The sequence below is a fragment of the Rhinoderma darwinii genome, chromosome 7, assembly GCF_050947455.1.
Source record: "Rhinoderma darwinii isolate aRhiDar2 chromosome 7, aRhiDar2.hap1, whole genome shotgun sequence".
NCBI classification, from domain to species: Eukaryota; Metazoa; Chordata; class Amphibia; order Anura; family Rhinodermatidae; genus Rhinoderma; species Rhinoderma darwinii.
Window position 1 is genome coordinate 24,953,620 of NC_134693.1, and position 15,938 is coordinate 24,969,557.

Below are 15,938 nucleotides of genomic sequence, written 5' to 3' on the forward strand. Positions count from 1 at the left end.
AAAGTCGCATCTACTCAAAAATGGTACCAATAAAAACTACAAGTCTTCCCGCAAAAAAAAAAGCCCTCATACAACCGCATTGGCGAAAAAATGAAAACGTTACGGCTCTTCAAATATGGAGACACAAAAACAAATAATTTTGAAAAAAAAGCGTTTTTACTTTGTAAAAGTAGTAAAACATACAAAAACTATACAAATTTGGTATCGTTGCAATCGTAACAACCCGCTGAATAAAGTTATGGTGTTATTTATATCACACGGTAAACGCCGTTGATTTAAGACGCGAAAAAGAGTGGCGAAATTTCAGGTTTTTTTCTATTCCCCCCCAAAAAAAAAGTTAATAAAAGTTAATCAATAAATAATATGTCCCCCAAAATGGTGCTATTAAAAATTACAACTTGTCCCGCAAAAAACAAGACCTTATACAGCTATGTAGACGCAAAAATAAAAGAGTTATAGCTCTTGGAATGCGACGATGGAAAAACGTAAAAAATGGCTTGGTCATTAAGGTCCAAAATAGGCTGGTCATTAAGGGGTTAAATAATAATTGTTTAAAAAAAATTCTAGCGACACATTCCCTTTAAATTTGACAGTAGCCACCCACGCTCAATGATCTAATCATTGCCTTACAGTCAATTTATTAGAGTAAAGAGGATAGTTATTGAGGAGGACACACTGGATATTAAATTAGATACACTTACAGGTAAATTTAGAGAAAGGGGTTACCCTAATACATCTCTACAGAATCATCGGAGTAGGATTAGTGGAATACAACGTAAAGATTTATTAAAGAAGACACAACGGAGTAAGGAGGGTAAAACCAAAAGAATACCATTTGTGTCCACCTATAGTGAACTGAGTGAACCAATCGCACAGATCATACGTAAAACATTGGCCTATCCTAGGGGGGTCCTTTTGCAATATTCCGGAATTTGGGGTGCCACCACTTTTTTCATACCGTCGTCCCTGTAATTTGGGTGACAAATTGGTGAGGTCGGATTTGGGTTCTAGAAAGAAACCGTCTCAGACGTTTCTGGGTCCAAAGAAAAAGGGCCGCTTTCCATGCCTAAATTGCATAAACTGTTCCCTCAGATTTTTCATATTGATCACTATTTGACATGTCAGGCCGAGTTTGTGGTATACTTGTTACAGTGTCCCTGCAATCCACTCTATGTAGGTGAGACCACATTAGATCTTCGACATAAGATTAACCAACATCGTTACACAATACGGTGCAAACGTGTGGACCTACCGGTCCCTAAACATTTTTTTGAGGCAAAACACTCTGAAAAACCATTGCGCTTTCGTGTAATAGACACAGTTCCCCCAATGAGACGAGGTGGAGACAGAATACGTTTATTAAAGAAAAAGGAACTAGAATGGATTTTTAGGCTACACACTTTAAAACCTCATGGTCTAAACATTGAATATAAATTGGCAATATTTACTTAGATGGGGGGTTAATCTCCAGTATATTTGTGGGATTTTGATTATATATTTTAATCTGCATAGGATTGAAGTAACAATGTCTGTCTTTTGTATCTTGATTCGTCATTGATCCTATAGACGATTGTTTATGTATGGTCTATTAATACTTCTCTTTCCTTTCTTGTAGGCAAAAAATCCTTGTCTATGTACATATATAGAAAAATGCATTATTCAAGCCTATATATGGAATCAACATAATGTGAAGCTACTCTACACTGCATTCCAAATTATTATGCAAATGTTATTTTTCGCTGATTTTCCTAAATAGTCGATGCAAATGACAGTCAGTATAATCTTCCAGCCATCAACCGTTGGAGTATAATGCGAATTTTATTGAACAAATCTTCTAATGATAACAGATTTTGTTTTAGAAGTAAAAAACTCAAAATGCACTGTTTTAAATTATTATGCACAACAGAGAACAAAACATTTTAAAGGTTGTAAAGAGAACTAAAATGGTCATTTGTTGAATTTGCAGCATCAGGAGGTCATATTTACAGAAATCAAAAGCTCTTTCAATCAAAAAAAACTTAACAGGCCAAGTTACATGTTAACATAGGACCCCTTCTTTGATATCACCTTCACAATTCTTGCATCCATTGAATTTGTCAGTATTTGGACAGTTTCTGCTTGAATATCTTTGCAGGATGTGAGAATAGCCTCCCAGAGCTTCTGTTTTGATGTGAACTGCCTCCCACCCTAATAGATATTGTGCTTGAGGATGCTCCAAAGGTTCTCAATAGGGTTGAGGTCAGGGGAACATGGGGGCCACACCATGAGTTTCTCTCCTTTTATGCCCATAGCAGCCAATGACACAGAGGTATTCTTTGCAGCATGAGATGGTGCATTGTCATGCATGGAGATAATTTTGCTACGGAAGGCACGGTTCTTCTTTTTGTACCACGGAAGAAAGTGGTCAGTCATAAACTCTACGTACTTTGCAGAGGTCATTTTCACACCGTCAGGGACACTAAAGGGGCCTACCAGCTCTCTCCCCATGATTCCAGCCCAAAACATGACTCCGCCACCTCCTTGCCGACGTTGCAGCCTTGTTGGGACATGGTGGCCATTCACCAACCATCCACTACTCCATCCATCTGGACCCTCCAGGGTTGCACGGCACTCATCAGTAAACACGGTTTGAAAATTAGTCTTCATGTATTTCTGAGCCCACTGCAACCGTTTCTGCTTGTGAGCATTGTTTAGGGGTGGTCGAATAATAGCTTTATGCACACTTGCAAACCTCTGGAGGATCCTACACCTTGAGGTTTGCGGGACTCGAGGCACCAGGGGCTTCAAATACCTGTTTGCTGCTTTGCAATGGCATTTTAGCAGCTGCTCTCCTAATCCTATTAATTTGTCTGGTAGAAAGCTTCCTCATTATGCCTTTAACTGAACGAACACGTCTGTGCTCTGAATCAGCCACAAATCTTTTCACAGTACGATGATCACGCTTACGTTTTCTTGAAATATCCAATATTTTCATACCTTGTCCAAGGTATTGCACTATTTCACGCTTTTCGGCAGCAGAGATCCTTTTTCTTTCCCATATTGCTTGAAACCTGTGGCCTGCTTAATAATGTGGAACGTCCTTCTTAAGTAGTTTTCCTTTGATTGGGCACACCTGGCAAACTAATTATCACAGGTGTCTGAGATTGATTACAATGATCCAAAGAGCCCTAAGGGTATGTGCACACGGTAGCATGCATTTACGTCTGAAATGACAGACTGTTTTCAGGAGAAAACAGCTGCCTCGTTTCAGACGTAAAAGCTCCTCCTCGCATTTTGCGAGGCTTCTCTGACAGCCGTAAATTTTGAGCTGTGCTTCATGGAGTTCAATGAAGAACGGCTCAAATTACGTCTGAAAGAAGTGTCCTGCACTTCTTTTGACGAGGCTGTATTTTTACGCGTAGTCGTTTGACAGCTGTCAAACGACGACGCGTAAATGACAGGTTGTCTGCACAGTACATCGGCAAACCCATTCAAATGAATGGGCAGATGTTTGCCGACGTACTGTAGCCCTATTTTCAGACGTAAAACGAGGCATAATACGCCTCGTTTACGCCTGAAAATAGGTCGTGTGAACCCAGCCTAAGACACAATACCATCCATGAGTTTAATTGAAAAACTAATAATTAAATGTTTATGACACTTAAATCCAATGTGCATAATAATTTGGAACACTGTGTATGGAGGTAGATACACGTCATGGTTACACTGTAAAAATTTCATTTGTGTCTATATCTATATAGGGATTTTTTCCTATAATAAAGCAAAGTTGTTCCAAAATTCACCATTTTTTTCTCTTCGAAAATAATCTTTTGAAAAAAAAAATATATCAAATAGCAGGTTTTGTCAATTATTTAAATCTATACAATTGGGTACCAAAAGTGGCATTTTGGATGGTGACCTGGATTGAACCCCTAACCTCATCACTTGCAGTTCGGGGTGTGCTATAGCACATTTCTAAAACTGTTAAGTGTCTTTGGGAATTGTGAAGATTAAGTTCCTTAGGTATAGTGACTAGTCGATCCAATTTAGATTGATGTAGAAATGGGGAACCTATTTTACTGTACCTCTACAGAGGCTGCATGAACTGGAAGCATCCTGTTTGTATTGCTTTGGACATGCACATTACCTGCTTTACATCTATGGTATGGGCGCTTTTGCCCTTTTCCAAGATGGTTGAAAATGTAGCGATGTCCTCTCTGCACGTGCACACATAACTATGACAAACCTACATGGATTGGAAGCATCCATAGTTTGGTGATCTCTGTTTTGAATCACCTGCATAGACATACGCAGTACTGTCAGCTGGACACCGTTTTTCAATGCATGAGGCACTTTGACTATGTTAGATCTCCATAGAGTAAGGTATTTCGTTTTAATTGTCAACATGTGTTTAAATGTTTTTATGATTCACTAATTATGTATGAATTATGGCTGTATAGCCTCTTTGTCACTTAGAAACTATGATTCTACCTAAATATGCACTTTAAAGAACTTTATGTACAGGGTATTATGTTTTTATGTCCTGGGTTTAAATTTGATCAAGGGCAACATTAGAGATTGTATGATAACTCCAGGTCTTAAAAGAAAAAAGGAATGAAATCGAATTCTTAGTTTTGAGCAAGTTGATGAAGGACCATTAATAGGGCATCATCAAAAACCTATTTAAGGAGGAGCCCATCAAAAAATCTACATTGCATGAATGTGCCCAGAACATTCTCAATCTGGAACTGAAGTTACAGGTACAGTAATGGCTTTCAAGACAAGACTATGAAGTCACTCTGGGAAGGTTGGAACCCCCGGGGTAGTCACGGAGTCTTCAAGTTTTATTGGAAAGTAAAATAATTAAATTGAACACTCTGGAGATGCCAAGGATGCCGGACTAACAGAATTTAACGTTATTGTGTAAAACTCAAAGTTTCCACATCAGGTTTATTTTCAATGCAGTATAGTGACATTACCCATAACATTATGGAACTAAACGGATTTACTCGCTCTGGGATTTTGATTGTAACTATTCTGCCAAATAAATTTATTGCTTGCAGGGAAAATGCTGCTCCCTGAAAAAGGATCCGTGTCTGTCTGTCATTTCGCTCATAGATAATATCCAGAAGTGGAGTTAAATAAACATTATATTCAATCTCTGGGTATTCCACTTATTTGTTTATCTTCTTATCCCATGCTGAGCTGTACTTAGAATGAACTCAGAAAGAAGGAACCTCAGGCATGGACTGCATCGGATCTATATATAGTATGTAACGCTTCTTACAATGTTACTTAATGGTTACAGTTTTGCTTGTTGGATAATTATTCGTTAAAACCTCATGTTTCTCTTTTGATAGACTTTATTTTATTTCAGCAAGTTTATTATTAAGTGCTGTCAAGTCACTGTCAACTCCTGGGGACCCCATGGTTTCTTCGCCTAAGGTTTCTTCACAACATGTGGTCCTGTTTGGGTCTTTGGGTTTTCTTAATGTGCTGAGAGTGCATCGACTCTTTGTGTTCTTGGTTGTCCTTTTTTAGGAGCTAAATCTTCTGATAACATGAGATAACGTTTCAGTCTAAATCATATGTGATTCAAGTAGCTTAGGTTTGAGTTGGTCAAGTATCCACTAGTTTTCCATGCCAACCAAGGTATTCTCAGTAGTCTTCACTATTGCTTAAATGGTCACTAACTTTTCAACAAACTTTGCATAAATCAATAATACAAGCGAATAAAAGAAACTTTATAATATATCTTATTAGGGAAAAATGCCTCGTTCTCCATTTACCAGGCTCCCCCCTGTCCTAATTGTTTACTCCCTGAATTTACAGCTTTTTCCAGCTCCTCAAGAGGAGACGGACTATTAGCTCAATGATGCGTCAGGTTACAGCTACCGATAGAAGTCTATGGGGAGGAGGGAGCACAATTAGAGAGGCGCACAGACACTGCCGCCGGTTCTAGTAAGTGTTATATCTAACCCCAGTGCTGAATTCACAGCTACACTGCTCATTGCTGCTGCATAATTTCCTTCCGCTGCTGCTCTTTCTATATATGTGATAGAAGAGCAGGATGTTCTCTTCTCCTTGTGTGCTGTGTATGGCAGACATAATAGCAGTTAGGCTACACCCAATAGCTCAGAGAAAACTGAGAATTAGGGTATGTTCACACGGCAGCGTCCGTTACGGCTGAAATTACGGGGCTGTTTTCAGGAGAAAACAGCTCTGTAATTTCAGCCGTATTGGCATGTTGAGGCGCTTTTTGCTGCGTCCATTACGGACGTAAATGGAGCTGTTTTTCCATGGAGTCAATGGAAAACGGCTCCATTTACGTCTGAAGAAGTGACAGGTACTTCTTTGACGCGGGCGTCTTTTTTACGGCGGGGCGTAAAAAAAAAATGACCGTCGGCATAGAACATCGTAAGACCCATTCAAATGAATGGGCAGATGTTTGCCGACGCTATTGAGCCGCATTTTCGGACGTAATTCGGGGCTAACACGCCCGAATTACGTCCGTAAATAGTGTGTGTGAACCCAGCCTTAGAGGCAGTCTGCAGAGGGGAAAACTGCCAAAAAAAAAAATGCAGAATACAAGTCATATAATGGCCATTAATATTTATATTCCTTTGACCGCTTATTTTAAAAAGTCACCTAAAAAGGTTAGGTACGCTTTAACGTGAATGTCCAACCTTTATTTTTTTAAATCAAAATAGGCCCAAAAGTTATATTCTGATTTATTTTTGCACATACAGGAGATCCAAATCCTCTGCCATAGACAAAAAGTTAAATGATAAAATCCTAGCTGCCTGCAGCCAACACTATAGGGAGAATATTTAGACATTGACCATCATGATAAACCAGTATGCAGTAAGCTCACCATCTCCCTCTAGTGGGAGCTGAAGATGGTTAGAATTTTATCATTTAACGCTATGTCTATAAAGGGGATTAGGAGCACCAAGCAAAAAAGATTGTTGGACCTAAACACAGCATGGTATTCAAAGGTTGACATTCACTTTAACTTCAAAAGCAACAATGCTATTCCTAATCTGTTTCTTTATTGTTCTGCTTTAACATCAATAAAGTGTCAAAGCACAAACCCTACTGCCAGAATAACGCAGATCTTGGAGTAGATTTACTATTCAAAATGAGCCAAAATTCAGGCACAAATTTAACCAGAATTTTGGTGCACATACTGAGCCATATTTATGAACTGTTTCAGACACACGTGACAAAGGGGATGTGGCTTAGCCAGAAAAGGGCGAGGCATAGTGGGAAGGGTGCGTGGCTTAATATGTGACACAGTGCACCAGACTTGATGCAAACTCTGGCATAAACTAAACCTACTAATAGCTGGTATTAGAAAGAGAAAAGTGACTGACATGTCTCGTAAAATGCGCCAAATCTATCATATAGCATGTATCAGAGTGACAAATTTGGTGCATTTTCTAACTGCTTTGTCTAAGTTTATGCTAAGTCTTAGACAGTATTAGTAAATCTGCCCCACTTTGTGTGTGTGTGTGTGTGTGTGTGTGTGTGTGTGTGTGTGTGTGTGTGTATACATATATTTACACATGTATACACACACATATACTTTTTTAATTAGTATGTCTAAGTCTCTTATTTGTTTTCTGCCAAGTGCATATTTTTGCTTTGTTATTAATAATCATTTAAAGAGGCTCTGTCACCAGATTCTCAAATCCCTATCTCCTATTGCATGTGATCGGCGCTGCAATGTAGATAACAGTAAAGTTTTTTGTTTTTTTTAAAACGTTAATTCTTGGCCAAGTTATGAGCTATTTTATATATATATGCAAATGAACTTTGAAATGGACAACTGGGCTTTTTTTTCGTTATGTCTAACTGGGCGTGTATTGTGTTTTTAACTGGGCGTGTTTACGTGTATGACGCTGACCAATCAGTGACCAGTCAGCGTCATACACTCCTCTCCATTCATTTACACAGCAGCACATAGTGTTCTTACTAGAACGATGTGCAGCCGGATACAAAGAGATTAACGTTAATCAAGTGTCCTGATAATGAATACACATGACCTCCAGCCTGGACGTCATGTGTATTCAGAATCCTGACACTTCTGAATCTTTTCTGTGAGATTCCAGCAAGCCACGCGTAATCTCGCGAGATTACGAGGTAAACGAGATTTCGTTTCCCTTGCTGGAAATCTCAAAGAAAAGAGTCAGAAGTGTCAGAGCCCCCCATATCCGCCATCAGCATTTGCCTATTAGGCCATGCCAGAGGCAGTGTATCCGACCTGGAACCAGCAGTATATTCCGTCCAAAACCAGCACAAAATTGTGGTGCATTTTTCCACTGTGGATAGCAGTGGTAAAAAAAAAAAAAACGCTCTTACATAGGTCGTTGTTATGGCGACGCATCCCTCCATCGCAGTCCACTCCGGCTTCCCTGGATGACGCTGCAGCAGTCACATGGGATGCAACATAATCCCAGGAGGCCGGACTGCAGGAAGGAGGATGGCGTTCTGGGTATGATTTTACTTTATTTTCCGTATTTGCAATTTTTGCGGCGTAATCGCTACAAATACGGCGCAAAAGTCGCAACACTGGGCTTTGTTGCGGGTTTTGCATCCCCATTTAATTCAACGGAAAATCAACAAAAATACAGCATAAATTCACATGTAGCTGAATTAAATTCTGCACCGCAGGTCAATTTATTAACGTTTACGCTGCGTTTTTTTCCCGCAGCGTGGGCATCAGATTTTCAGAATCTCATCCACTTTGCTGCTACTGTAAATGGTGCAGAATTTTCACACAGAATTCAATTGCGGAAATTCCGTAGCATTTATGCTACGTGGGAACCCGGCCGAAGGGTCTTCTCCTATCAATGTGTTTTTCAGTGTATTGGTCCTTCAGTAGCCTTATATTTCTTAAATTTGAACTTGTGTTATGGATACACACAGCGGAATATCTAAAAAATTTCCGAGACACAGGGGTAAAATTTATTAAAGTATGACATTTAATCCAAATACGACTTTATCAAACTTTGTAAACCGTTGATTTTCAACGAAGACCAATTTAAAAGAAAATATGTGACCCAATAATTCAGTGGAAAAAATCTACAAGGCAATTGACCTGAAGAAGAGTCTATCACACTGTAACATGACTGTTACTTGTAGTGTGCTTTCCATTATGTCGCACGTCTTTGTGAGCGTATTGCTCCATATTTCTCGGACAGGACACTGGCGATCACAAATCACAGCAGCGATCAGACAGTTTTTTCTTGTGTCTTTTTTTTAAATGACACAAGTGACAGGGATTAAGTCTGCCGAGCTGTAAGGCATATTCTTAACTGTGAATTGGATCCTGCAGAGAAAACACAAGTTCCCTGTAAGAGGATTGTAGGATTTACATTCCAAGACCCGGCCAGTGTTAGGGACATAGTGACAACGATTCTTCCACCTGCAGGACAGCGACTCTGAGAAAGTAAACTCTCCGTGACCTCATAGGAGTTTATCCTGAGATTTCAGGAGGGGCTGGCGGGGGCTCATCTTAGTTTAAGAACTGGGGTGACTCTGGTATTTAACCTCATGAGCGACACCCTAGCAGGAACTAAATCCCTATCTGTGCAGTGAGTTGGACACAAGTGATTTTAAGCATCTTAACCATCCCAATTACCTCCTTTTTACTTGACCCCTAACCTCCTGCCATATTGGCTCACTATATCCTACGCAAGGACGATTACAGGTAAATGTGGACCTGTTTCTGCTTCGAGCAGTCACTTTCGGCACACACACAAAAAAAAACAACACTAAGAAAACAAACAGATCTAAAAAAAAAAATGATAGGGGAGGTTTGCTAAAAATTTGAGTGACCTTACAAAAAAAATTTAACTTAAAGGGTATGTACATTTTTCCAACCTTTTTTCAATGTATCTAAAATAAAAAAATCCTTATTAAAAATATATTTTATCGTTTTGTGTATACAGCTCCCCTGCAGGCCTGTGTTTCCATAGTAACAGACTAAAAACAAGCCCTGTATGGTCCGATCCTGCATGTGTTACTCTCTTCTATCTGACTGCAGGTTAGCAAGAAGGGGCAGAGAATAACATTGATGTATGAGGACCAAATAGAGGCTTGAAGCATTCTTGAAAAAGGAAGTCTCTCTGACGAAATGTTGCACTTTCGTACGGCTGCGATTGAATAAAAAGTATTTTGCACCAAGACGTTCCTGTGAGCTTTAATTTATTTTACTCTCTTATGGGATTGCAAGCGCAGTGATCACAGGCAAAGCAGGACTAAATATTAGTGCCGACTCTTCACCTATATTTGCGGTTCTTGCCCTCTATCTGCATACTCTGGCCATGTCTTGTTCGTTCTCCACCTGGCACCCAGCACCCGAAACACAAGCTCCTAAGACTGCTACCCCTCTAACCTTGTGGAAGACAGGGACTTATGATAGTAAGAACTACATGGATCTCCCAAGATGAGTAATGTCTGAAAGTTCCTAAGGCAGGATCACTGTGGGCAATAATAAAAACGTGCATAAAAAAAGTTCTTATATTTCTGTATAGAACATTAAAACAAGTTGACTATAATAAACAGGATTTGCATGCTGGCACCTATCCCTCAGGCAGACATTTTATATAATTCCTAGAGGTTTTTTCTTTGGATTTGGCAATACTGATCTGTTTTTTTTTTTTTTTAAATCTGCATTTGTCCCCAAGAAAGCCCAACCCGGTCTCCTCATGGACATCACCACTTTCTTCCACATTGAGCAACGATGGAACAACCACAAAGCTATCTCTCCACTTGTTTATATGAGCGAGTGCCGTCATAAGTGTCTATCCCTTTGAATCGTCTCCCTCCACATTTCCCCCCTACTTTCTGAATGTTATTGAACCTGAATAAACAACGAGTTTGAAGACCAGACTTGCGTTAGTAAGAAGATGACCTACACGTATTAGAAGAGCAGATTGGTTTCAAGACGACTACAGAGGACATGGTCTTTAAACCAGACAAAATAATAATACTTTGGAGGGATCAAATCAAACCCAACTCCTAAAAAAAACAATTAAAGGCCACACAATTTACACAGCTACTTGATGGTGGTGGTCTCCAGCATACAGGTCATCTGCCCTTGCAATCCCTTTGGGTCTGTGATCAAGGAGCCAGGCTATAGGTGGATTAGGTGTATGTCCTGCTGTACCAACGTTAATTCTAAGATCTAACCTCGATCAATCTTCTTGGTGGTGGGTCTTATACAACTTCCTTACACTCTTATTCATACTCAAAAAATTCAGGTATCAAACAAATACTCTTGGACCTCATGATTGTTCACACCACCATACAGTAAGGGACACTTTTAGTATTCTGTCAGAGGACACTTCCGGACCAAAGACCAATATCCAATGACTTTAGTGCTATGACATGATCGTACGGGCAGGGGAAATTCAGTTTTGATTTTGTAAGACAACCAGCTACATTTATTTATGTTTTACGTTAAATTCTCTTCCAATGTTACTCACCTAATATGAAGCATCGTCCAAGATCGTTCTTGCTGACAGTAGAGGAGCCTGGTTGTGCTGTCATACCACACCACACTTTAGAATAGCATGCGTTACTTTTGACCATTCTGAATTTCTATTATTCAATGTCACCAATCCAGGGGCCAACTTGTTAAGGGCCTGTTCACATCAGCACTGGGCTTCCATTCATCAGTTCCGTCCGACCTTTCCGTCGGAATCAACTACCCTATTGTTTTTGAAAAAAAAAACTGAAACCTGACGGAACGGAAACCAACCGCAACGGAAGTATTACTGTTGCAATCAATGGTAATGCAAACGGAAGCTATGGTTTCTGTTTGGCTTTCCATTCAACGGTTCCTCCAACGGAAAGGTTGAATGGAACCGATGAACGGAAGCCCGACGTTGATGTGAACACGCCCTAATTATCATAGCTCGACTTTTCTATTATTAGAAATAATGCCTCTTCCCACCAGTTGCCTAGCGAATATCCGTAGGGTGTTAACTATATTGGTTTGAGAAAAGCCATGTGAACTTGAGAAGCTTGTGTCAACTTGTGTCTTAAAATATTGAAAGCAATGTTGCTTGTGACAATGCTTTGCACTGAAAATGGATCTGTAAGGTCTCCTATATGAGAGCAGCATATTATAGAGGGGAAAATGCTGAGCGTGGGGGTGTATCACTTGTCATGATTCAGTTTTTTCATGTAAAAGGCTCATACGCGGCCAGAAATCAGAGAAAGCCTGTGAGTCCTGCTTACTCCTCCCGATCAGTACCCTGGCGATCAGCTGACTACCATGGGTCTGGCTGCTCTGACCCTTTGTGATCAGCCATTATTGCTGGTGGAATACGTGTGAAGGCCACTGCAGCAAAAATGTAGCATTGCATCCATTAAGATGGATGGACAACTATGTAATGCATGGTCACGCCAATGCTCCAGAGCAGGGGTTCTCATGGTGCCCAAGACGGTGGTTTCAGAATGCGCCCCACCACCATTAGTCCTGGACATTCAGCATAATAGCTAATAGATGGAAAATCATTAATTTAATTGTCCCCCTTCTCCACCAATCCCTAGTGTTATTCGTCGGTCCGTTGCAAAAAAGTCACGACATGTCCGTTCTTTGGGCGTTTTTCGCGCATCATGCACCCCTTAGAAGTCAATAGGTGCGTGAAAACCATTCATGCGGCACGGAAGCACTTCCGTGCGAACTGCGTGATTCGCGCAACAGCTGTCAAAAGATGAATGAAAACAGAAAAGCACCACGTGCTTTTCTGTTTACAAACATCCAAATGGAGTGTCATAATGATGGCGGCTGCGCGAAAAGCACGCAGCCGCGCATCATATGCTGCTGCCACACGGAGCTGCTAAGTGGCTTTTGCGCAGGCAAAAACGCCACGCTCGTGTGAATCCGGCCTAAAACTGAGGTGCGCTGGAGTATAATGCGTCAAATTTTATAAATTTAGCACATCTTATTTTGTCTGTGCTTCAGAAATGGAAATCTACGCTGCTGAAGTGGCGTAACGGTTTAATAAATTTAGTTAAAAAATGTTTAGGCAAACCTGTGATCTGGACCAAAAAGAGAAGTGTTACATTGTTGAAGCCGCTGTATTTAGAATTACAATGTTAATTTTTGCACAAAAAGACTGTGAAATATTATATTGTTGACCTCTAATAGACAATGGTGGACAGAGAACAGAACATTCTTATGTTTCCATTTACATTCAAACCATGTCAATTCTGCAGCTTCAAAATATTTTGCCCCCACCATATAATTTGTATCCCAGACCCAGACATTACCTGTAAGGTCATGTTCACACGTTCAGGATTCTCTCAGGATATAGGCACGGATTACGTGTTTAAATCCTGACAGAATCTGACGACATTCTGCTGGCAATGCATGTGATGGGGATATTTCATACCCCATGCAGGTGCTCAGGAAAATACCAGCGTGGAATAATGAACAGACTGTGAAATATAAAATCTGCAGAATGGTCATTATTGCTGTGGGTTCCGTGCTGAAAAGCGTGCGACTAGATACAATGAATCACAATGGGGCTAACCCTCATGTGGATCTTCTGGCCAGACAGCGGCAATGTCAGCTGCAGATTTCAGAAAAAGATTGAACTGATTTACTAACCTGAATAGCGCTGTCTCCCTGATTTAAGCACGGTTTGTTGCGTTTTTTGTTTTTTTTAGACCCCCGTTCCAGAGATGTGGCCCACTGTTGTGTTGGCTCCCTATATGCTAATTTGCTGCAAACAGGGCGTGAACTACCCTCAAGCTGCTTTGCACTGATTGGTCAGCATCAGAGGCAAGGAAGCCAGCTCCACCCCGTTGGCTAACTACAGAAGATTAGCATAGGGAGCCAATACAACAGTGGGTCATATTTCTGGAACGGGGGAGGTCAAGGGGAAAAAAAAAAAAAAAAAAAGTGCTGGAATCAGGGAAACAGAACTATTCAGGTCAGTTAACCAGTTCAACTTATATGACCTAGTGACCGGGTCTCTTTAAAGAGGCTCTGTCACCAGATTTTGCAACCCCTATCTGCTATTGCAGCAGATAGGCGCTGCAATGTAGATTACAGTAACGTTTTTATTTTTAAAAAACGAGCATTTTTGGCCAAGTTATGACCATTTTTGTAATTATGCAAATGAGGCTTGCAAAAGTCCAAGTGGGTGTGTTTAAAAGTACAAGTCCAAGTGGGCGTGTATTATGTGCGTACATCGGGGCGTTTTTAATACTTTCACTAGCTGGGCGGTCTGATGAGAAGTAACATCCTCTTCTCTTCAGAACGCCCAGCTTGTGACAGTGCAGATCTGTGACGTCACTCACAGGTCCTGCATCGTGACGGCCACATCGGCAGCAGAGGCTACAGTTGATTCTGCAGCAGCATCAGCGTTTGCAGGTAAGATCGACTTACCTGCAAACGCTGATGCTGCTGCAGAATCAACTGTAGCCTCTGGTGCCGATGTGGCCGTCACGATGCAGGACCTGTGAGTGACGTCACAGATCTGCACTGTCACAAGCTGGGCGTTCTGAAGAGAAGAGGATGTTACTTCTCATCAGAGCGCCCAGCTAGTGAAAGTATTAAAAACGCCCCGATGTACGCACATAATACACGCCCACTTGGACTTGTACTTTTAAACACACCCACTTGGACTTTTGCAAGCCTCATTTGCATAACTACAAAAATGGTCATAACTTGGCCAAAAATGCTCGTTTTTTAAAAATAAAAACGTTACTGTAATCTACATTGCAGCGCCTATCTGCTGCAATAGCAGATAGGGGTTGCAAAATCTGGTGACAGAGCCTCTTTAAGTATGCTACTTAAGTTCTGGGTTAGCCCCTTGCACATCAAGTTCGGAAGAGACTTTCTCTCATTTGTCTTTTTTGATCAAGTGGAGGATTAGAGCCGAGGAAGGAAGCCAACACGATGAGCGATATGCCTGGTGCAACTTTACGGGGCCACAACAAAGTTGGGAGGTTTTCCAAGATATGCAAGACCTTAATATATTTATCCACACAGCTCCTGTGCAGCACTTATGCCCAATTCTCATCTCTTACGGATTTTGTGTATACATTACTATATTTATTGGTTGTTTTTTTATGTGATTATAATGGATTTCTCAGATATACTAATAATTCGTTTTGTATAATTACAGTATATGTGGTAATTTTTATATATTGTATGTAAATAGTCAGTCTAACTAGCCTTTACCTGGGCGGGTGTATGCCCTGATCAAAGGCATCCCCACTACTAGTACCAAGAATTTAACTGTTTTTCAGGGGGGGGGGGGGGGTAGCACCAACTTTGGGCTAATAAAATATATTTTTTTACATTACTGTGATTTCTCCTCTTTTTGCTTTTCCTTTTTATATAAATTTTGGTTCTGAGACAACTACTGTATCCTGATTATCATAAGGTAATGCTCACCTCTGCAAATGTGATAATCAGGGGGCATAACGCTGATTGTTGTGTTGTATTTAAAGATGTGTAATATATTTACCAAAAAAAAATCATCCTTGATAGCAGTGTTGTATTTATAGATGTGCAATATATTTACCCAAAAATTCTTCCTTGCAAATTTTTTAATTCCCCATGTAAATAATCACGCAGTTATAATTCTATATCTGGCTGGTGTTCTTCATGACATAGTTTAGATCCAATTCAGCATCTAGTGTTCAGCCTCATTCAGACGGACATAATTCCGCCGCATTTTACCATCCGTCCCGACCATGGGTCCAAAGACCTACCTAACAGTATCTTAGGGATCTGAATGAGGCGTTATTAATATACCTCTAATGAATGTAGTCTGTGTTTTGTGAGCTATAAGAGGAACCCCAAAAATGCACCCCCCAATCAATAAATGAAACAATTTTTTCCACACATTTTGCATTTTTCATTTTTTTTTGTGGCGTGACAAGTACAACATTCTTAAAAACATCAGAATAACAATATACAAACA